The following is a 22,968-nucleotide window of genomic DNA, read 5'->3' on the forward strand; positions in this document are numbered from 1 at the left end:
GCTTCACAAAGAGGCCCTAGAGATTTCAGAGAAAAAAAAAAAAAAACCCTGGAGGAAAAAGCTAAAATGAAGGCCAACTTGCACCATCCCTCTCATTTCTTGTCCCAGAGCCCTATTCCTCTTTTCTACTTTGTTGACTTTGATAAATGAATAAATGAATGAATAAATAGATGAATGAATACGTGAATACATATCTGGGTCCTATACATATGTTCCCCGCAAATGCCATGCCAGCCTTCCCTCTTTCCTCCATAAAATAAATTGGGTGATTATTGGAATATAAGAGCTGAAAAAGTAGGAGTTCTTAACCTCAGGCTCTAGGGAAAACAAAATGGATCTCGTGAAAAGTAATGCTTAATGAGTTAATTTCCAAAAGCCTGAAACAGAGCTTTAAAAATGTTCTTTTTTAAAAAATAGCAGTTAAGGTTTTGATAATCTACCCCCGGGAAGTCATCTAAAACCGCTGATGAAGCTTTTTGCAAAGAGATTTTTATCACACGGCTATTTATAACTGCAGAAAATTGTAAACAACTTAAATGTTCAACATTGAAGGAACAGTTAAATAACATATGCTACAGCCCCTCAAAGAATATAACGTATCATTAAAAATAATGTTAATAATAAATTTGTAATAGTATAGAAAAAAACTCATAAAGTAAATGAAAAGCAAGATAGAGGATTATATATGCACAGTGGACTTAGCTATATAAAAAAAATAAAGCTTTTCACAGAAAAAAGAAGTGCAGAAAAATGTTGTTTTTGGTGATAATAAAATACTTGATTCTCCTCCTCTACCAACTTTTCACTTTTCTCTAGCTTCCATATATATAGTAAACATAATCAACTGATGTTCAGTTCTCAGACATCTTGATCGACCTGTCAGCAGAATTTGACTTAGCTGATCACTCCCCGCTGCTTGAAATACTTTCCAAACTTGCCTTTCAGAACACCGTACTCTCCTGATTTTTATCCCACCCCACTGGTTCCTCCTTCCCTGCCTCCTTTCCATGTCTGGTCTTCTCTCTGATCTCTTAGTTTAGGGTGTCCCAAAACTTGGTTCTCATATCTTTACCCTTCCCTGGCCACACCCACTTCCTTAGTGATCTCATCCAGCAGCATGACTTGACATATTATCTATATGCCAATAATTTTCCCATTTACATCTCCAGATTAGACCTCACTTCTAAATTCTAGACTTGAATATGCAACCCTCCTAAACATTGCCACAAAAAGATGTCTCAAACAATCCATATCCAGAGCTGAATTTCTGATCCTGTCTCCCTAAACCTACTCCACTTGGAACCTTTCCTACCTGTCTCAATCCAGATTTTGTCATTAAATCAAAATCACTGCAACAATTATAGGAATAAAGAAATGTAGTAGTTAAGTGGGTGCTTTCTCAAATGTGATCATGGTCGGAAAAATGAAGACCAAGAAGCCAGAAGGTCAAGGAAAGACCCACCCCAAAGCCAGTGGCTCTCAAATGTTCTCTGGAGAACTGTAGCAATTCTCAGGCTTTGTGGCCAATCTCCCACCAACTGTCTCACCCTCAGAAAGCAAAACAGGCTCTTCCAGAAGCTGGAGAAGCCACTGTAAATCTTGAAGCTGCCTATACATGTGCGTTCCATGACCTACTGACAGAATGGTCTCTCCTCACTTTTGCCTCTCAAATTTCTCATTGAAAAATTATAACTTGGAACAGCATAGGGAAGGTGAATCTAGAAAATATGGTTCTTAGAAAGTGTGGAATCTAGAAGATATGGAACCACTTCAATTCATGGCAATGCCAGTCTTAGAGTTACTTAGGACCCAAACCTCAGAGATAGTTTGACTCTTGCTTTCACACTCTATTTCCAGTCTATCAGGAAATCCAGTTGTCTCAACCTTCAAATATATCCACTAATGGCCGCTGGAGTGTAAGCTCCAGGAAAGGAAGATTTTTATCTGTTTTATTCACTACACTTAGAAGAGTGTCTGGCACATAGTGGGCCATTTAATGAATATTTATTGATGAATGAACTAGTAATGCCACAACAGCTCTTTTTCGGTTACTACTTGCTTGGATTTTTCCCCTCTTCTTTTAGTTTCATCCTATTTGTGTCTTTGAAACTAAAATGAGTGTCTCTTAAACAACATATAACTGAATAATGATTTCTGTCAATTCTCTACCTTTTGATTAGTTTAATCCATTTATATCTAAAGTAATCACTAACAAAGGAAGATTTACTTCTACCATTTTGCTTTTTGTTTTCTGCTTATAGCTTATTTGTTCCTGAATTTTTTTTTATGGCTGCCTCCTTTTAGGAATAATTGATATTTTTCTAGTGTATAGTTTTTCTAATTGCTTATTTCTGTGGGATTTTTATTTTTTTCTTAGTGGCTACCCATGGGATTATAATAAATATCTTAACTTTGTAATGTCATAATTCCTACAATCAAGTTTGAAAATTAATACCAACTTAGGTTCAACAATGTACAAAAACTTTGTGTCTTTACAAGTTCATCCTTTTTGCTGTTGCTGGCCACAAATTACATCTTTATATGTTGTGTGCCCATTAACATACATTTATCATTACAGCTTTATGCAATTGTCTTTTAAATCATATTGAACAGGAGCACCTGGGTGACTCAGTCAGTTAAACATCCAAATCTTGATTTTGGTTCAGCATGATTTCAGGTCCATGAGATTGAGCCCTGTGTCAGGCTTAAGATTCCTGGTTTAAGATTCTCTCTCTTTCCCTCTCCCTCTGCCCTCCCCACTGCTTACACTCTTTCTTTCTCTCTCTAATATTAATTAATTAATTAATTGTATTAAACAAGAAAGAAAAATTACAATACTTACAAGAAATGCAATAATAGACCTCCCTGTGACTCGCCATCATGAACAGCACCTTAGTGAAGATCACAGAGATTGAAGCCAACCAAGATGGCTCGGACTCAAAAGAACAAGGCCACAGCACACCCCCAGGGCTGCTTAAGGCTTGCCTTGCTAATCTTCATAGAGAACTCATTATCCCAAAAGGTGGTGGTGGTGGTGGGCCAGGAGAAGGTTTTGATGTGGCCCAGACAGATGATGCTCGAATTGGGTTTGTGGGTTTTCCATCAGTGGGGAAGTCAACACTGCTTAGTAACCTGGCAGGTGTATATTCTGAGGTGGCATCCTATGAGTTCACTACTCTGGCCACTGTGCCTGGTGTCATCAGATACAAAGGTGCTAAGATCCAGCTCCTGGATCTTCCAGGTATCATTGAAGGTGCAAAGCATGGGAAAGGTAGAGGCTGTCAAGTCATTGCAGTGGCCTGAACATGTAACTTGATCCTGATTGTTCTGGATGTCCTGAAACCCTTGAGACATAAAAAGATAATTGAAAATGAGCTGGAAGGCTTTGGCATTCGTTTGAACAGCAAATCCCCCAACATTGGCTTTAAGAAGAAGGATAAAGGAGGCATTAAGCTCACGGCCACTCACCCTCAGAGTGAGCCAGATGCTGAGACTGTGAAAAGCATTCGGGCTGAATACAAAATTCACAATGCTGATGTGACTCTGCATTGATGCCACAGCAGATGACCTCATCAATGTGGTGGAAGGAAACAGAGTTTATATCCCTTGTATCTATATGTTGAATAAGATTGATCAGATCTCCATTGAGGAATTGGATATCATCTATAAGGTGCCTCACTGTGTACCCATTTCTGCCCATCACTGCTGGAATTTTGATGACCTATTGGAAAAGATCCGGGACTATCTGAAACTAGTGAGGATTTACACCAAACCCAAAGGCCAGTTGCCCGATTATACATCTCCAGTGGTGCTGCCTTATTCCAGGACTACAGTGGAGGATTTCTGCAAGAAGATTCACAAAAATCTTATCAAAGAATTTAAATATGCTCTGGTCTGGGGTTTGTCTGTGAAACATAATCCTCAAAAAGTGGGTAAAGACCATATGTTGGAGGACGAGGATGTCATTCAGATTATGAAGAAGTGAAACCTTCCCTTCTCCCCATCTGCTGGGCCAACCATAGCAGCTTTTCCTGTGACCAAGCACCCTATCCCAAACCCTTTCCAGCTTTGGCAACCAGTGGATCAGGATACAGGGGAGGGAGATGGAGGCCATCAAACTGGAACTTTAGTTGTCTTACCTTGGTGTCACCTTCTAAATTCAACTGCATAAAGGACTTGCTAGGCCAGCCAGCTATGTGTAGCTCATGTGTCATTGTCAGAATTTGTTTGGGGATGGATTGAATAAGGATGGGTATATACAGTGAGGCAGCTGCAGAAGGGGTTACTTGGGAGCTTGGTCTTAGAAATGGATAAAAATGTGACTGCAACAACAACAAAAAAGAAATGCAATAATACTAGCTTTTATAGTTACCTTTGCTGTGAAACTTTACTGTTGTTCCTTATTTTTTCACATGACTTCTAGTTGCTGTTTAGTGGCCTTTCATTTCAGCCTGAAGGGCTCCCTTTAACATTTCTCCTAAGGCATGTCCACTGGTGAAATATTTTTGTTTTTCATCTGGGAATGTCTTAAATTCTGCTTCATCTTTAAAAAGTGATTTTGCTGGACATAAAACTTGATTGACAGTTTTTTTTTTCTTTCAGCACTCTAAATATGTCATCCCACTGCCTTTTAGCCTCCATAGTTCCAGAAAAGAAATATGCTGCTAGTCTTATGGAGGATCCCTTGTATATGTCAAGTCACTTCTCTTCTACTACTTTCTGTCTTTCTCTCTGGCTTTCAACAGTTTAGCTATGATGTGCCTTGGAGTTTATATCACTTGGAATTTATTGGGATTTTTGCATATATAGAGTCATGTCTTTCTTCAAATCGGGGAGAGTTTGAGCCATTATTTCTTCAAATATTTTCTGCCCTTTTCTGTCTCTGTCTCTCCCTCTGAAACTCCCAGAAAGGAAAGCTTCTATAAGGTTTCCTCCAGACTTGTCTGAGAATTCATGAAGCCCTGAGAATGTGTATAAGCACCTGTGTTCATGGGTTCTTTGAAAGCCTTTATTCCCCCAAATATCTTCTTTTCCAACCTCACCTTTCCCTGGCTTTTTGCTTTATCTGTTGCTTGTCCCTATTACTATTTTTTGCTCCATACTACTGTATTCAATACCTTTGTCTTTAAATATTTTCAGCAAGTGCCACTTGGGGAGCTCTTCAGCCCTGGGAACACTCCAAGTCAGGTGATATGAGGCCACACTTTGTACCAGTGCTAAGGGGAATTGCCAGACAGGTCAAAACACAATCACAGCTCTTTCAAAATAAGATTCATAATGATCCCTGTGGCACTAGCGACCTCCACGAGGAGCTCAGTGTTTTTATGGCCACAGTCGATTTGGAGAGTGGGGTATGCCAAGCATGCAATTTAAAATGACATAGCAGGGACACCTGGGTGGCTCAGTGGTTGAGCATCTGCCTTTGGTTCAAGGTGTGATCCCGGGGTCCTAGGATTGAGTCTCACATTGGGCTCCCTATGGGGAGCCTGCTTCTCCCTCTGCCTATGTCTCTGCCTCTCTTTCTCTGTTTCTTATGAATAAACAAAAATCTTTAAAAATAAAAAAATAAAAATAAAATACCATAGCACTGTCTCACTGCAATGCAGCAATGTCTTAGGCTTTCCCCCAGTTGTTCTAAGTTTTTTGTTTGTTTGTTCATTTTTTGTTTTGTTTTGTTTTACTATCTTTCAGAGTTCTTTGAAAGCTGATTCTGAGAGTTTCTACTAGCTTACTAGTTTTTGACATGATGGAACCAGGGAGCTCTCTATGCTGCCACTTTCAGTAATACCACCTCCACCATTGCCAAGCTTCTTAAGTTAGATACTCCAATAATTTCTTTTCATACTTTCTTCTTTTCTAAAATAAGCATTTAAGGATCACAAGTATTTCTCAAAGATGCTTTAATCTCCTCTCACAAGTTCTGACAGATATTATTGTCATTACTATTCCATTATGATTAATTAATCTATAATTTCTATCACAGTTTATTCTTGGACAAATTGTTATTTAGAAGTATGTTTTTTAATTTTCAAAAATGCCAGGCTTGTCTAGTTATGTCTTTGTTATTGTTAGCTTAATGTCTCGTATGTTTTAGATGCTTTTGAAATTGGATGAAACTTGACACATGGTCTAGTGCATAACAATCTTATAATGTGCTATGTGCCTTTCAAAATATGCATTCTCCAGATTTGAGGAGCAATACTTATATATTTATATCAAGTCAAGGTTGTTTATTGTGTAATTCAAATCTTTTCTATCCTTAGTGACTGTTTTCTTTACTTGATCCATAAGTAACTAAAAGAAGATGCTAAAATCTGCTGGTATGGCAATACATTTGTCTATGTCTCCCTGTAGTTCTATTATTTTTTTACTTTATTTATTCTAACAAGTTTAGAATTGTCACATCTTCCAGTGAATTAAACTTCTAATCAATATTCAGTAACTCTATCTTCAGTAATGCTCTTAGCTTTTAAGATTTTATCTTCTATTGGTGTAGCCACAGCATCTTTGTTTTAGTTAATATTTGCCTGATATATTCTTTTTTAGGAACATTTTGTGTTTTTATGTTGTAGCTATTTCTATTTTCTTCTCTCCTTAGAGCGAGTATTCATGGGCCTAGTTCTACGTGCAGTATGACCACCTGCTACAAGAGGGTAGGAGTCCTCTGGATAAGAAGACCAGGGGGAGCATAAGAGGTGGATCCCTCGTATCTGTCAAGTCACTTCTCTTCTACTGCTTTCTGTCTTTCTCTCTGGCTTTCAACAGTTTAGCCATGATGTGTTTTGGAGCACATCTCTTTAAGTTTATCCTGCTGGAAATTCATTGGGATTTTTGCATGTATAGAGTTATGTCTTTTTTCAAATTGGGGAGAATTTTGGCCGTTATTTCTTCAAATATTTTCTGCCCTTTCCTGTCTCCCTCCCTCCCTCTGAAACTCCCAGAAAGGAAAGCTTCTATAAGGTTTTCTCCGGACTTGTCTGAGAATTTATGAAACCAGTCCTGAGGCTGGGTGACCCTGGCAAGTGTCAACACATGTTGGCTGAACCATCCAAGTGATTTCTGATGGCCAGGCCTTCTTCCTAGTGTTGACCTTGGACACAGATAGAGTCTCCCTATGACTTTTTGGTGTCTGAAACTCTCGGAATTCCTTTAAGAAGCCCTGATCCCCCAGGTTTTTGTTCAGAATGCCCCCTCTGTTTTGTTTGTGATTCAAAACAACACAAACTCTTTCCTCATCGTAAATCTGCTGTTGTCTGAAAATTGTGTGGAATCTAGACTTTGCCAGTTTTCTTATATCTGAGGGCTGGCATCCTTCAATTACAGAGAATTCATAGCCACTGTCTCTTTGAATAATGCCTCTTTTCCATTCTCTTTATCATCTTCTGGACCTGCAATGAGATTTTCGTTGGACTTTCTCATTCTATTCACTGTGTGTCTGAACTTCTCTTTGATCCACCTCCTTGTGTCTCCATTGCCTCCAGGGTAATTTCTTCGGACATATCTTTAAACTTCCAATTTTCTTTTCATCTGGTTCCAATCTTCTATTTAGCAGTGTTTATTGAGATTTTAATTTCAATTACCATGTAATTTTTCTACACGTCTTAAAGTTCTATTTTGTGCTTGTTATAATATATCTGCTCAGTTACAGTTGTCTTTTAATCTCATCACATTTAGAATCCTCTGCCTTGTTTTCATGTTTTTAAAAGCAATACAATATTGTTTATCTGATATTTCTAACATATGAGATCTTTGTACATCTGTTTCCTGTGCATACACAGGTGTTTACGTTTGCACAGAGGAATTTCCCACAGGCTACAGCACACTCAGGAGAGAACAAAGTAAACCAGGAAATAGAGGCTTAGTGTTACTGTGAAAATGGTTTCGACCTGATAGATCGAGGGTCTCAGGACCCTTAGGGGTGTCCTCAGATCACACTTTGAGAAGTGCTTTCCCAAAACATCCATTTATTTAATGAATTATTTTTCTCCAGTGCATCCAGAATTACCCTGGGGAATTACCCTTGGCAACTTTGGGAAGCTATCAACCTTGGGAACATAGAGAAATTGAAAACTCCCAATCATTTTCCTTAAGGCTTAATTTTCTCTAAAACTCTAAGAATGACTGCAAGCAAGTTTTAAAAATCTAGTGTAACCGTCTGATGTTTTTGCTTCTTCCCCCTCTCCTCTTTAGCATTTTGATCACTACATAATCCTCCATTTGGACAACTATATCATAAGGCTTTTACTGCCATAATGAAGGTTTATTAAAGGAACACAAAAACAAAGCAAAAAAAAAATCATCTACTTCTTAGCTTTTGAATTTCAAGTGAGTTGGAGGAAAAGCTGAAAAGCTAGGCTACCTGGACCCAGAAATGGGAAAGGCCAGGGGGCGTGTGCGGGCGACAAGAGCCTAGACATCAGGCTGCTGCTGAGAAGGAGACCTTGAGCCTTGAGCCCCTCTAGAACCAACATTAAGGAGACGTGGGAGGGGAGCTATAAGTCAGAGAATTCAAGAGCAAGGGGATCTGTGACCCACTTTCTCAAGAGAAAGTCCAGGGAGTGAGTGAAACACTGGGTTCCCCCCTCCACCCAGCACCAAAAGTGAGAAGAAATGTCTGTGTGGGTGTGTAGGCAGAGAGCCTGAAATAGGCACCCGCTGTCTGCAGACACTGCCCTGCATCCTGGTGCCAGGGCAGAGAAATGTATTCTGAGCAACCGAGAGAAGAGAGCCTGCGGCCTAAAGAGGCTGTGCAGTGGGCACGACAGGCATCACTTTGATCTGCTGACAACCAAAAGCAAGACAGGGTTGGGCACTTCTTAGTAGATGCCAGTGAGGACTAGGGAAGACACCTGGGACCAGACACCATGCCTGCGTGCATGCACACAGATGCACACATACACATGCACACGCACGACTTGACATTGCATACGTTTTCTTGAACTTAAAGAGGACTACAGAGACAGGGGAAGAGTAAACACTTAATTGACTGCAATTAAGTTCTTGACATCCAACAGAGTAGGAGTTCATACTAGCAATTAATTTTTGGTTTAGAAGATGAAGGATGTTATTTTTCTTGCACACTACAAGCCAAAGTATAACAAATACTCCGGCTCCAGGATCCCTTAGCTGCGGTGACAGGTGGGAGGAGGTGAAGAGGGAAAAGAGGGAGGGGATGCGGGTTGGCTGCCCGCTGCTTCCCTTCTATGGGGGCTGCATCACAAATGAGGCTCATCATGGCTCAGGCATGTTTACTACTCAGCAAGGCTCTCAGCCAGAGAACATAATTGATGTGCACAGAGCCGGCCTGTTGCAAGCTCATGGTGCAAGGGCCTCTAATTCAGAGAAAAAGGAATTGGGCCTCTGCCAGTCATGTACCTATTCTGCTTTCATGTGGGCATCAGTCAGTTCCTGGTTTCCGTCTGACAAACCAGGAAAAATAAAACTGTCAGAATCCAGGCACGCTCTTTATTGGGACTGTTAGCTTGGTAATGGAAGGGAATGTTATTGCTCTAGGCATTTGCATAATATCTATTGATCAAGCCTCCTCGAAGCTCCTATTCTTCATGCTGGGTTCTGGCAGCGAGGGAGGATGTGCTTGGGTCTCACATCACAGCCTCTACACCTTCAGGCCAGGCCACTGTCACTAACACAGTTCAAGAATAGGGCCGAAAGCCCCTGTTCTGACCAAAAGAGAGGCAGCCTTAGGCTGGGGCAGCCATGTGAGATTGGGAGTCGAGGCTGCTGAGTTTTATTTACAGCTTTGCCGCCACCTTGCTGTGTGACCTTGGGCATGTTGCCAGCCCATTCTGTTCCTGTCTGCATTCCACACTGTCTGGAATCCTTCCATTAAAGAGTCCCTCCTGCGCCAAGGTTTGATGCCCCCCATTAAAATGAAACAGTGCTGTTGAGAGAATAATAAGTGGCTTCAACCATTAGCCCTGCAGAATTAGTTGTCAGATTTGTTCACAACTGAGAGCCCTTTGGTTTTGGTGGGCTGAAGTGGGGGTGATGGGAGAGGGAAGTACACTACCTGGAGGTTGAGACTCTATTGCCTGGGAGTGGAGTGGGTAACATAGAGAAGGATCCTTGTGAGTCATTACAGAATCATAGACACAGGTCCAGGAGATATAGCTTGGGTCATTGCACCCATCTCCCCACTGTGCCTGAATCCCTGTCAAATGGACACAGGGTCTTTGCATAATCCCCTCTAGTAATGGGGATAAGCTACTTGAAAGCTCTAAGATATTACTGAGAAAAGGTCCTTTGCCAGTCACATATTAGTCTGGAGTCTAATGCTTTTCCCAGGCAACAACCCTTAAAGGAATGCATGACAGGCACACACTCAGGTCAAGAGTGTGACCTTGAGTCTTCTCTTCTTCTAGATCACTAAAGTCCTATCCTTCTTCTGCAATCCATGCACTCCAACAACCCTGAGCCCCCTCGTGGCAGTCTGTTTGGTCTCTGTTCTGAAGAAACATCCAACTTCAGTCTTAAGGAGACCTCTCAGAGGCAATGGCATTTATCAGTGGGGATAAATTGAAAGAAACCCAGCAAAATGTCTTAAAATTCCTCTCCACCCATCCATTTGCCTCTCCCAAATTCTCTCTCAGCTACTCAGAATCTCTTCACTCTCCAACTCTCAGGTTCTCTCTTTCCAAAATTTCTTCCTAAACCTTCCAGGGAAAGAGGGAAGGGGATAGAAAGGGAAGTAAGGAGAAGAAAGGAAGGAAAAGTGTTATGTTCCAAACACTTATAACATTTAATCTTAACAAAATATGTATACTTACCTCAATTTTATAAGGTAGAAACAAAGACCCAAGATGTCTAAGTAAGTTTCCCAAGGTCACAGAGCAATTAAGTGGCAAACAGTGGATTCAAATAGTGACTATGTCACAGTCCAGGCCCAATTATTCTCAAAATAATTCACATCCTCCTGAAAGCTGGGGAGCCAAGCCCTGGGGATCCAGACATGGGGTATTGAATAAGGCAGGATAAGTACAGAGGAGATTAGCTGCAAATCATAGTTTGATTATAAAAACTATTCCAGGGGCAGCCTGGGTGGCTCAGCGGTTTAGCACCGCCTTTGGCCCAGGGCGTGATCCTGGAGTCCCGGGATAGAGTCCCACATTGGGCTCCCTGCATGGAGACTGCTTCTCCCTCTGCCTGTGTCTCTGCCTCTCTCTTTCTGTGTCTCTCATGAATAAATAAATAAAATCTTTTTTAAAAAAACTATTCCAATTGAAGTTCCATTTCATCTCTTTAGGTTTCCTTAGTACTACCTGGGTGGCTCATTCAATTGCATATCCAACTCTTGATTTCAGCTCGGATCATGATCTCAGGGTCATGAGATGGAGCCCCATGTCCAGCTCCATGCTGGGTATAAGTCTGCTTAAGATCCTTTCTTTCCCTCTCCTTCTGTCCCTCCCCCAACTTGCACTTTCTCAGAGAAGGAGAAGGAGAAGGAGAAGGAGAAGGAGAAGGAGAAGGAGAAGGAGAAGGAGAAGGAGAAAGAAGGAGAAGGAGAAAGAAGGAGAAGGAGAAGGAGGAGGAGGAGGAGGATGATGAGGAGGAGGAGGATGAGGAGGAGGAGGAGGAGGTTTCCTTTATATTCTAAGTCCGAAGAGAAGTTCACATACTAAAACTGGAGATTTGTTGAATATGTAAAATTCAGGCCCTTAGTTAAATCTTTTAAGAAGATTCTTCCTGTGTTTGCCCTTAATCTTTTGTTTCTATGTAATTTTAGTATCTAGAACTTGACTAGGAGAACAGAGAAGGCTCTTATGAGTCTCATATATGAGTCTCTCACAGTCTCGTTAGAAAGACTAGTAAATGCAATGACACACAGAGTGATGAATGACAATACGTGTGTCATACTCCCATGCCGTCACGCATACTGCTTTCTTGCTGTGATCTTTCTAGCAAAGTGCTGCTCATTTTAGCAAAGCTCCAGGGGCACCTCTGTGAAACCTGCCTTGTCCTCTTGGTCCCTACCCCAGCATATTTGATTCATCACCCAATCCTTTATACAGATATCATGCAGTAATATGTTAAATTATCTTACATGCTTCCCTTTGACACTTGAATGTGAACAAGTTGAGGATAGGAATGGAATTTTCTTCCTTGTAGTGTTTCTAGCTCATGGCATGGTATTTAAAGCCTAGCAGATAGCAATCAATAAGATAGACTGATGATCACTTAAAGAAGGGCTAGATGAAGTGATGCAAGTCAGCATCCTCCAGGGAAACATGGTGGGAACTTCATGGTGAGGTGGAACTTGCAGTGGCTCTTAAAGGGTAAATAACATTTGGGGTTGTTGATGCTGCCAAAAGTACAGGAGAAGGTCACCAGCCAGGAAGATAAGGGCCCAAAATACAAGGAAACCTTCCTATGGCTTTATGGTGGCCCCGATTTCAAATACCCCATCCTGTTGTCAGACATTGTTATAGCTTCAGAATGAGGAAACTGGTTTCACAGAAAAGGTGGATGTTATTCTGAATCACAAATTAGGCCAAGTGCTCATCATAAATCGCTTGGGACCAGAGCTGCTCAAAGGGATACCTAGAGTTTCAAACACAAAGTATGAGGTGATTACATCTGGGTCTCAACCCAACATTAGGAAGATGGCCCAGCCACCTTGAAGCCCTTAAATTCACTTTGACAGTTTAACAAACATTTGCAGTTATCTTGCCAGGTCCAGGAGGGTTACCCAGTCTCCAAGCTCCTTCCCATCTTCTCTGCTCTTTCTTCCTTCTTCTGAGGTCTACATTTGTAACAGATTGTCAACAGGACAGAGGGCTAGGTCCATCAAAATTTGCTCTCAGGATTTTTCATACTCTATATGATACTATCTGTAATGATGGTTACATTTTATTATACATTCATCCAAACGCCTGGGATGTACACCACCAAGAGAAAACCCTAATGTAAACTATGGAGTTTGGATGATTATGATATGTCAATATAAGTTCATTAATTGTAACGAATGCACTGCTCCTGTGGAGGATTGATACTGAGGGAGGCTGTGCGGGTGTGAGGGCAGGGAGTAGTTGTACTTCTGCTCAATTTTACCGTGACCCTAAAACTGCTCTAAAAAAATTAAGATTTTATAAAAGAAAATGAAAACTTGCTCTCAGGAAATAAGAAGAAAGAAAGAAATACCCACAATATACCCATGCAGACGTGTTCTGGTACGTTCAGCGACTAGCTCTGGATATTCTTTGATGGCAACGGTGGCTGCTTCTGCGGAACTAAGTGAGTGGGAGTCAAAAGTAGGCGGAGGGTGCCTTTCTTATTTTTAGTTTTTATTCTTTATATTGAAATATGAAGTCTAATCCTGTGCACACATTACAAATATCAGTTTAATGAATGTTCACAAACTGAATACACCTATGTAACTAGCACCCAAATCAAGAAACAGAGCACTGGCAGCTTTCCCCAAGCCGCCTCCACCAGCTTGTAGTCACCAACCTTCAGATCCACCAAGAGTAATCCCAGAGACCAAGATGAGCTTCCCCTGATTTTATACTTTGTCTAGATCTAGTATGCTTTTTATGTCTGGCTCCAGCATTTCACACAGCATTCTGTTCAAGAGTTCCATCCACATTGTTACACATGTTGTAGACCTTTCACACTCCTTAATGAATGGCTCCACTGTCTGAATATAGCACAGTGTATTTCTCCATTCTACCAGTGATGGGCATGTGGGTCCTTTCCTGTTTAGAGCTATTATTATTAATAGAATTGCCTTGAACATTTCGGGACACTTCGTTTTGTGAGACATTTATTTTTATTATTTGTGCTGCTTGAATTGCGTATTGTGTGCTTGTATTCACTTTTTAAAATGTTTTAAAAAACACCTTCCAGGGCATTTTCACTGAGATCAGAAAATGAGCTTCTTCCCTGCTGACAAATAAGCAGAAAAAAAAATAATAGTTAATATTTACTGACTGCTCAGTCAGCCAACTCTTTGCAAAACAAACACACAAATGAACAAAAAACTCTTTACTTATATTTTCTCATTTAATCCTAATTAATTGCCCAAGCTATAGATGCTTTCACTACTCCCATTTTAAACCTGTGGAAACCAACAATGAGAGTGGTTAAATGCCTTGCCCAAGACTATACAGCCAGTGAGTGGAGAAATAGGAACAAAGAGTGGGAAAAATCAGAGGAAGACAAACCATGAGAGACTCCTAACTCTGGGAAACAAAGGGTTGCATAAGGGGAGTTGTGGGGGGGAATGAGGTATCTGGGTGTGGGCACTAAAGAGGGCATTTGATGAGATGAGCGCTGGGTGTTATACTTTATGTTGGCAAATTGAATTTAAATAAAATTTAAAACAACGACAATAACAAACAGGTCCCTGCCTTCAAAGCTGGTGCTGTTTCAGCCTCCATGTCTGCAGCCTCAGTGGGGCAGGGCTGGGAGCTCTGGGACCTGGCAGACATGGGGAGGAGGAGCTCCAACTGCGTGCGGCAGCTCCTACTGGCAGCCCAGCCCAGTGCTACTGCAAGGATTGTTCCTTCTCCCCTTCACGTCCTCATTAATCAAATGCTTTGAACATGAAAGAGAGTGAGATTGGATTTTTGTTAAGATGAAAGAAAGGAATCTGTTCCCATCTGGTACCTTCAAAACTCTCCTATGTAAGCTAGCAGGGAGCACTTCAATGCAACCTGCATGGCAATTTGATAATTCCCCAGGAATACCGGAAGATTTGGCAAAGTCACAAACAATCTGGATCCACCAGCACTTGGGCATAATGGAAAGATCAGGGGTCTAAGGTCTAGAGAAGGGTCAGCCAGCTTTTTCTAAACATTTTAGACTTGGGGGTGGGGCATATGATCTCTGTCTCAATCGCCAAGCTCTGCTGTTGTAGCAGGAAAGCAGCCATGGACAATATGTGAGCAAATGGGCATGGCTGTGTTCCAATAAACTTGTGGATACCGAAATTTGAATTTCATATAATTTTCATGTGCTGCAAAATGTTTTTCTTCTTGCAATTTTGTTCAATTATTAAAACATTTTAAAAGCCTCTCTTAGTTTGAAAGCTGTACGAAAAAAGGTGGCAGAGACTAGATACCTGGGTTTGAGTCCTAGCTCTACAGTTTTTCATTTGGTGTGGCTTTTAATGCATTACTTACTTTCTCATGGCTTCATTTCTCTCTTGGGGAAATGAGCAGAGTAGGTGCGATGCACTCAAGGCCTCCTTTGTGACTGGCACCAACACATGTGCTTTCCATACTTTACTTAATTTAATCTTCATAGGGACCACAAGATGCAAAAATTATATTATTGCCTTTTGGGGGGACAGTTATGGTGATGGAAAGAGATTACATGTAAATACACCAGGCCTGGCCTTTACTGTTTATGGAGGTAATCCTTATCATAGGCAGAAGTCTCCATGTTGGCTTCTCTAAGATTCTGTGATTTTGTGAATGTCTTTAGTTATCCTGCAACTTAGATTGAACCATTTCATCTAATTAGAATTATTCTATTCAGTTAGAAATATATAAAAGTCCAATTTAGACTCCAAATTTCATTGAACCCAAAGTTGAATGCAGACTCTGAATGGTCACTAATTCTATTTATGTGTAAGCTAGAGATTTCAGCTCAGATACACTCCTATAAACACTGCCTGAAATAAACTAACATGTATTAAATAAAGGCCCCGGTGCAATGGCTGCCACAGAGGTGGTCAGCCAAAATTTGTCTCTGCCCTCCTCAGTGACAAGGATCAGACTCAGAGAGCTATTTTCTGGGAAAGGTGGGTGTCACGTGGAAAGGTGAGGCCAAGACCTTACGAGACGCACCGAAACAAACAAGCCTTTTCCAAGGAAATAAAATACTGAGTGTCCAGTGTATGAGTACTAACTCTGAGGCCCAGCCAGCTATCCTGTTCCCAGACTGCTCCCTGCTTCTTCTTTAATCAATCTCCCCTAGGCTGGGCATTGCTTTGTCTCACTTTGCTATTCTAGTGACCCAACCATAGCCCAAATCCTCCAGTATTCTTCTGAGCCTGTGGTTGGTTTCTGCTACCCTCCTCTACATGCTCCCTACTATTTTCTGTCTCCTCTGACCTTTGGCTCCACTTCCTGCCCCTCCAACTCAACACAAGTAACTTTGCCCTAATCTATTATGCATTAGTTCAGACTCAGATAACTCTGACCTTGAACACCTCAGCTTGCTTTACAAGTGATTCTCCACTAGAGGCAGTGCCAGGGCATTTGGAATCATCACACAATGCCGGGATGCCACATTTCCTGCAGTGCACAATGCAGTCTAGCCCAACAAAGAATTGCCTCATAAACAGCATCTCTGTCAACAAATAATGGTTCTCTCCTTGAGCTATTCGTCACAACTAGTATTTCTTTGTGCTCTATTCTCTCAAGTATTGGCTTGGTTGTAGTCACCTTGGGAGCCAATCTATTAATCAACACTGTTTTCTTCGTGAATGCCAAATGTATTAAATTAACTAGCTTGAATTAATGAGCACACACTGTAGAAAATAAGATAAACAGTTTTTACCATGGCTCTAGGTTAAACAAAACCTGAGCCTCCTATTTATTATTTTTTTTCTTCAGAAAACTATCTTCCAGAAAATTCAGTAGGAACTTAGGCCTGGGCTAGGAGCTAAGATCTTAGATTATGCATAGAGGTAGCCCTTGAAGACTATCCGAACACAATAAATGGTCATATGTCCTTTCCTGCTCTACTTCTTGTTTAAAGTTGGGTTCTTTGGGAGACAGGTGCAGAAATAGAATGATGGCATGAAAAAATGGGTGGGTGGGGGGTTAACATCTATGAAAAGAAAAGGGAAGAAGCATGATTGGGCAAGAGAACCCACCAGAACATGATGGCAATCTAACAGGTTCTGCTAGCTGATTATAGGATTCCCATCCTGTATGGAAATGACTAGACCTTTCTAACCACATCTTGCTTGGTCATTGGCAGGGCTTGTACTACTAACAATGTGATCTCGACTAGGAGGCTGAGGTAGACTGAGGAATCAAGGAGGATCTTAGCATCCTATCTTTGTGTTTGCCTCACCTCCCTATGTATAAGCCTGTGCCCTTTTGCAGTGAGATGAAATAAGAACCAACTATTTCTTGTTGCAATCTACTACTTTCATGCTAACCTGCTGCAAGAACTGCAAAGAAAAAAAGATATTTAAAGAATTCGTCTTTTGGATAACTGCAAATGGAACTCTTCTTTCTTTCACTTGGATTTTTAAAAATATAAGACTATTTATAGGATTGATGGAAGACCATTCTTACTAGGAAAACAAATTCTCATTAAGGGTGGAGACAAGTTGCCCATGTTTTTTATTTTTACACTCAGAGTCAGTTTGAGCCTCATGTTGTATGATGGTCATTATGTACTGCCATGCCTCAAGAAATTCCCCTGTAGAGTGAGAAGGAGAAATAGTAGTGACTCAATGCCTTATTTTTCCTCACTTCAAGGAAACATGTGCTCTTTCTGAACCCGATATTTGCACATATGAGTATAAGACTTCTTCACCACCCGGCAATGACCAATGACCCACGCTAGCCAGTTGGCCTCATGTAATGAGATTCTTGGCTTTGCACACAGTGAAAGCAGAGAGAGTTGGTTTTAGAAGGATTTGTGTTCCTTTAATTAGATACATGAGTTTTATTTGTTTAGTGGACCAATAGAAAAAAGGAGACACTAGTGGCATTTATGACTTATTAAGACTAAATGAAAATCTCAGAAACAGCTTTCAGTGAAGAGAGTGGTCTAATGAGAATGGATGTGATGATTATTTACCTAATTGAGCAGTAATGACTGAGGTGCGGGCCACTTTCCCAGGATTAATAAAGAGCTGGGGAGTTGATAGTTTGGGCCATTAAGCTCAGCCAGTACTTAATCTTGGTGAAGGGCACAGTGCCAGGATCATATTAGTATAGCACAATGAGTCTAAAACTTAGAGACCCAAGAACTTACTTTTTTGAGAAATAGTTTTAATTGGCAGTTAGGTACCTGACATCAGATTGAGCAATGCAAGTTCCATCATTAAACAAATTTTTACATAAAGTCTTCAAATCTTGTTCCAAAAAAGGGGGGAGGGGAGAGAAAAGGACACTTAGCAATATCAAAAAAGTTTTCGTGCACAACCACAAGCAAACAATTATCACCTCCCTTGCTTTAAAAGCAAAACAACAACACTAAAGACATTGAGTTGAGTTGGAAGCATTATATACCCTGGAGATTCACCATTGCCATTGCCATCCAGTGTCCTCCAGGAAAACCAGGGCACCTTTCGTCCATAATATCATACTTGAAGCTAAAAGAATCTTATATTGTCAGAAATGTCAAAGTGATCCTTCAAATCATTTGTATTCAGTAGTCCCCTTATCCAGTGTGACAAATGTTCACATGCTACTCACTTGCCAAGAAAAGGTTTGCTAAGTGTTCATTATTCCCATGATTCTGCTGTATATGGAAAAGTATGAACATCAGTTGAGAGCATGCAGGAATCTAAGAAATGGTGCTTTGTCTTGTTCTCTATGTGAGGTGAATCCTACAGTAGTGACCTTGCATTTCCAAGAACTTTACAAATCTGTTGAATTGGCCAACATCTCCTCCTTTATCTCTCGAACACTGACTATCTTGCAAGACACTCTGAAAAGGGATAAGGCTATAAACTTGAGTTAGGCACAGCTACTGCTAACCAGGAGCTTACAATCTAGCAGAGATCTCAGAATCTAGAGACTTCTTTTAGAAATCTGCATGGGGATTGAGGTACCTGGGTGGCTCATTTGGTTAAGTGTCTGACTCTTGATTTCAGCTCAGGTCCTGATCTCAGGGTCATGAGATGGAGCCCTTTGTTGGGCTTTGCTGGGTGTGGAGCCTGCTTATGTTTCTTTCTCTCCCTCTGCCTCTCTCTTCCCTCTCTCTTTCTCTAATTTTTTTTTAATTTTCCCAAAAAAAGAAAGAAGGAAAGAAAGAAAGAGAGAAAAAGAAAGAAAAAAAAGAAAGAAAGAAAGAAAGAAAGAAAGAGAAAGAAAGAAAGAAGAAAGAAAGAAAGAAAGAAAGAAAGAAAGAAAGAAAGAAAGAAAGAAAGAAAGAAAGAAAAAATAAATCTGCTTGGGGATCAGAATTTCCAATCATATTCCTCCTTCCAGCGTCTTGACTCTATAATCATGACCTTAATCTACTCTGAAGGAGACAGTTAATGGAACTCAGTCTGTTCTGTGAAACCACCTCTGCTGAGGCAGCCAATCAAGCAACAGCAGTAACAATGTCATCATTCATTTAATGGAAAGTTACCAAGCCCTTACCATGTGATAACAGAGACATGATGGTGCACAAAAAAAATAATCTTTATCCTTTCATAATATAGCAGAATTGGAGAGAAATACGAAAAATAAATGTGTTAATGTGTTATGGAGACTCTGATAACAAGGTAGGGAGAGGTCCAGAGAATGCATTTAGCCAAACCCAGTAGTCAGAAAAGGCTTCAAAAAGGGGGTAACCTTGAACTACATGTAGAGGAGTTAGGATATCCTTTAGGTGGAGGTGCGTAAAGAAACTCCCAAGTCAAGGGAGCAACATAAAGAAAGGTGCTGGCAGAGTGAATAGCCAGGAAAGGTCAAGGAACAGTAAAGGATTCCCCTAGAAGTCTCTTGACTACATCTTCCTCATGCTTTACTGGGCTAAACAGCATTCTCTAGTCTGCCTTCAAACACCCTGACTAACTAGCACCCATGACTATCAGGAAGATCCCTAAAAACTCATCCATTTCTGCTTCCACTTCTTGGGTTATAGGAGTCACAGGTGTTTGTTCCCAAATCAGTTGTACTCATTATTAAAATTATATAATTAGCATAAAGAACATTAAAGAGTTGTTGTTTCTGTGAAAATTAGACTGGATACTTTGGAAAGACTTGACTTTTTTTTCCTGACTCACTAAAAGAAGCAACAGAGTTAAGCACTGGGAATGTAGCTATAAAAGAATGAAAGAGGATTATAAAAATCCCTACAATGAGATGCTGCCTCAGATTGCTTTGCTGGTATCTCAAGTTCTCACTCTAATTTAAAGAAAACAAAACCAGAAATCATAAAAGATGCATTACAGATGTATTTTATGCACACAAAAGAAAGATGATGCATAAAATCAAATAAAAGTCTTGGCCCTACATTAAAGAAATGATAATTACGTGAACATTAATGTTTTATGTTAAAATGTTTTAAGATGGGTTTGTGTGTGTGCTTCCTTTCTTTAACCAATGTTTTGATCAATTAACCAGCTGTCGGTATTAATGTGCTGGTTGAAAGCATTTCTCTTATGGTATGAATTTACCGTAGGACAACTCCTTCCCCCGTGGCACTCCAACTTCGGCCTTCTATCTGTGGGTGTTGTGTGGGAGAGAGTTTTATGACCTGCCCCCTAGTGGTAGGTGACTTCCAATGGAAGTATCTTGGGCCAGTGATTTTAGGCCCTCATCCCCAAGAGTTGAGGACTTTTGATTGGTTGTTTCTGTGTGTGTTTCCCTGTGCTCTGAGGCAACAGTATTTGGTCTCACAGTGGCCTAAGGTTTTTGCTGAGAGAGGTGACCTTCCCTGAGGGCATGAACTAAACCTTCATTATACTTGCAGGCAGTCTTTGTAACAACTTTGTAACTCTGCCATTGTAGAGTGGAAGCAGCCATAGACAATCCCTGAACTGAATGAATATAGCTCTGTCCCAATAATGCTTTATTTATTTAAAAAAAAAAAAAAAAAAGGCTACAGGCTGGGATTGGTCTGAGGTCTATAGCTTGCCAAACCGGTCTACAGAATAAACTACAAATTGTGGCTTTGGGAGCCTTCCAGCCTACCTCTTAGGTCTGACCTTTTCTTGTTAGACGCTGAGAAGGTCCCAACCCCAAGGCCCAGGTGCACAGGTTGATGTAAGATCAAAGCTGAGCCAGGACAAAGCGGATCTCTCCAACCTCCCGCTTAGCCAGTGCTGAGCCACAAACAGCAGCAGAGTTACAGGAAGGCAGGTGCAGATGAAAGGGCAGAGCAGAGCACTAAGACCCTCCACACCCTGGCTCTCACTCGAACAGAGTACTCAAAGAGGAATTTGAAGCACAGGGACTGCGAATGATCATAGCAACAACATTGTTAACCATTAGGAAGATGCAGACTGAAGCCATGATGAAAGACCCTGACACATCTAGCCCAAGGACTAAAATAAAACATGCTGACAATGCCAAGTGCTGGCAAGAAGAGAATGCATCTCTCATACATTTATTTTTGGTGTGGATCACCGTGATGCAGCAACTCTGGAAAACTGTCCAGTAGTTTCTCATGAAGTTAACTATATATACTCACCCTTTGGCCCAACAATCTGACTCCTGGGTATTTACCCTAGGGAAATGAAACCTTATAGTCACACAAGATCTTACACATGAATATTCATATCAACTCTATTTGGAGTTGCCAAAAACTGGGAACAAATATAATGAGCTTATCCTCCTGTGTGCTCAAGATGCACCACCATCTACCACAAACATTCAAGCCAGGACCCATAGACTTCTTGCTCTACTTCACATTTAAAACACCTAACACTCAGTCACCCAAGTCCTCCTTATTTTGCCTTGTAAAGTATATTTCAAATCTGCATCCCGTATCTCATCTTAAATCTATATCCCAATTGCTGTTTGACATACACCAAGTACTACTTACCTCCTTCCTGCACTTTTGCATAGTTCCCTAACAAGTATAGTGTGATTTCAGCATTGGGCCTCCCAAATTGATCCCTCAACAGTGACTAAAGAAATCTACTGAAACAGGTGTTCGAACACATAAACACTCATTAGCTCCCACAATACACAGGAAAAAAAGCACAAGCTCCTTTAACTGGCAAATGAGACCCTATAAGGCCCCAACTCTTATCTTTCCAGTCCCATTCTAGCCACTTGGAAGCTCCTACTTTAGACTTCAGCGATCACAAACTGATGTTGTTTCATATACACAAGCCATGTAGTCTCTCATCTCACTTTCTCTGGCCACCATAACTCTGTTCCTGCTGTCATCATCCTTGCCTAGGATCAGTGTCTTTCTTCTGCTTTCCCCACCACCACCCCGACGATTCCTTACTGACTCTTTTAGGGTTCAGCTCAGGTGTCGCCTCGTTCTTCTTGACTTGTCTCCAACTCCATCCATATCCGTGCTCCAACGGGGAACCCACACTCATGTTGCTGAGAGACCACTGAAGGAGCAATAAAGCCTGAGGTGAGCCTGGCTTGGCTTTTCTGAGTATTGCAGGTTCCTTGGAGCTCTCACCAAAGAAATTTTAAGAAGCAAGAGTAATAGCAAGAAGTGATTAAGCCTTTAAAGTGTACCCTTTGTTCCCAAGGTCCTGTTAATTACCATTTAAGAAAGGTTTATTTGCAATGTATTCAATTACTTAGGTAACTAAATAGCTTTTTACTGATCAGATAGAGCGGCATTTGCTTAATAGCAACAAACGCTGGAGTCCAATTCCATTGATAGTCTACTCCCAGATCTGGGCTTATTTAAAACTGAGCTCCAGGGGAAAAAAGAAATTTTACTGGAGTTTATTATAATTGTTAATATAATCACTTAGATTTAGAGAACCGTAAGTTTAGGGATTCCCCCCTCCCCCGTTATTCTTTAGTTTAAGAATAAGTTTAAAAAAAAGAGAGAAAAACAGAGAGTGAGAGAATATCCAAAGAACTCCAATGTCCATTCTATTCATTCATCCAGTCGATTCCTACAAAGAAATACTTCACAAGATTTCTATTGATCAGTTCACAGCTCACAACTCTCAAGACCCGGCTCAAATCTGACCTCCTCAGAACTTCTCTGATGACCCAGAACTGCTACAAAACTTCTCTAATCTTTGACATTTTTTTCGCAGTTCCCATGTGCTTGCCAGTGGTCTGTTACCTACAGAGAAACAAAAAGAGAGAGATAGGCATAAGACTGGGAGAGCCAAAG

The 22,968-nt window shown here is 40.8% G+C and overlaps 1 protein-coding gene and 1 pseudogene across 2 annotated transcripts in view; both read left to right on the top strand.

The window, feature by feature from the left end:
• The window catches only part of NPSR1 (neuropeptide S receptor 1), a 151,765-nt gene that overhangs the window by 75,642 nt on the left and 53,155 nt on the right, over window positions 1-22,968 (top strand). The gene's annotated exons all lie outside the window — the stretch shown is intronic.
• On the top strand, window positions 2,881-3,986 carry LOC112670709 (developmentally-regulated GTP-binding protein 1-like; annotated as a pseudogene).

This window comes from Canis lupus, chromosome 14 (assembly GCF_003254725.2).
Source record: "Canis lupus dingo isolate Sandy chromosome 14, ASM325472v2, whole genome shotgun sequence".
Taxonomy (NCBI): Eukaryota; Metazoa; Chordata; class Mammalia; order Carnivora; family Canidae; genus Canis; species Canis lupus.